Below are 1315 nucleotides of genomic sequence, written 5' to 3' on the forward strand. Positions count from 1 at the left end.
GCTGCACACCAAATTTGGTTTAATTCTAACCATTATAAGCCGCCGCGGAGCCAATTTAAATTATGATTCTACCATTTGGGTGCGAGAGGTCCCGGGTTTAAATCCCGGACGAGCCGGAGTCGATTTTATGGTTTTTTAATCTACCACGATATCTATGAATTCAGGAGTAATTTACAAATAAAACTTTTAAAAATAATTCAGACGATGAATCCGTCGGCTCGTTGGTCTAGGGGTATGATTCTCGCTTAGGGTGCGAGAGGTCCCGGGTTCAAATCCCGGACGAGCCCATGTCAAGACTATACTTTTTAAATCAACCACGATATCTATGAATTCAGGAGGTATTTACAAATAAAAGTTTAAAAAATAGTTAAGACAGTCCACCCGTCGGCTCGTTGGTCTAGGGCAGGGGCCGGCAACTTCTCCAGTCGGCGGGCCGGATATAGGAAAATTAGGTACTTGGCGGGCCGGATCCACATATACAACGAATAAATCGTATTAAATGAATGCATTTTAACGACAACAATGTCACTTCAAAGCCATTACTGGCCGATAATGACGAAGACAATGTGGATTTGAGAATAGCATTGTCAGGCGCCGCCATGTCTGCTTCTATCTGATCAATCAACACACGGTGCAATCCCTAATTAAGATTTCAAGGCGTTCGATAACCCCGGTACGCCTAATTTACCAAGATATCAATTCCTTAGGGTGGAGTAGGTTGTTCAACTGTGTGGCCTGATTAATCTTGATATTGAATTCATGCGGTCCGCGTCCTCTACGAAATTTGAAAAGTGGCCTGCGACCCGTTTTGAGTAGGCGACCCCTTGTATAAGCGGTGTATTACTAGGGTTACCATACGTCCTCTTCTTGTCCTCTTTTTTGACTTTTTTGAAAGTGTCCTCGTAGAACGCCCAAATGTCCGCTTTTTGGAGATTTTGTCCTCCTCTTTGAGAATTTTGGTTAAATACATGGCAAAATCGACTGAGATACAGTAAATTAGCACTGAAGTAACGCTCCAGCGGTTATTTCACGAGATGAGCCGGAAAGTTGACCTTTTTTTTAGTTAATCAACTCATAATGTGAAAGGAAAAACTGTATTTTGGGCGCTGAGCGAGAACGTTGACCTTTCTTTTCTTAGTCAACCGACCACGAAGTGGGAAAAATTTACCATTTTTCAGAATTCTCCTCCGGTTTTGTAAGTCTGAAATTTTTTAAAAAGTGCCCTCTTTTCAGATTCCCAAAATATGGTAACCCTACGTCTTACAAAAGCCTAAAAGTGTGCCGTGCTACAAAGTCGGCGGTTACGGAATGAAAA

General features: G+C 42.2%; 1 non-coding gene across 1 annotated transcript; it reads left to right on the top strand.

Moving 5' to 3' along the window:
• The first annotated feature begins 215 nt into the window (after window positions 1-215).
• Trnap-agg (transfer RNA proline (anticodon AGG)) lies at window positions 216-287 on the top strand. The gene has a single exon. It is a non-coding gene; the product is annotated as a tRNA-Pro (tRNA).
• The last annotated feature ends 1028 nt before the right edge of the window (window positions 288-1315 follow it).

This window comes from Botryllus schlosseri, chromosome 1 (assembly GCF_051294905.1).
Source record: "Botryllus schlosseri isolate E-star chromosome 1, Bs_hap1, whole genome shotgun sequence".
Taxonomy (NCBI): domain Eukaryota; kingdom Metazoa; phylum Chordata; class Ascidiacea; order Stolidobranchia; family Styelidae; genus Botryllus; species Botryllus schlosseri.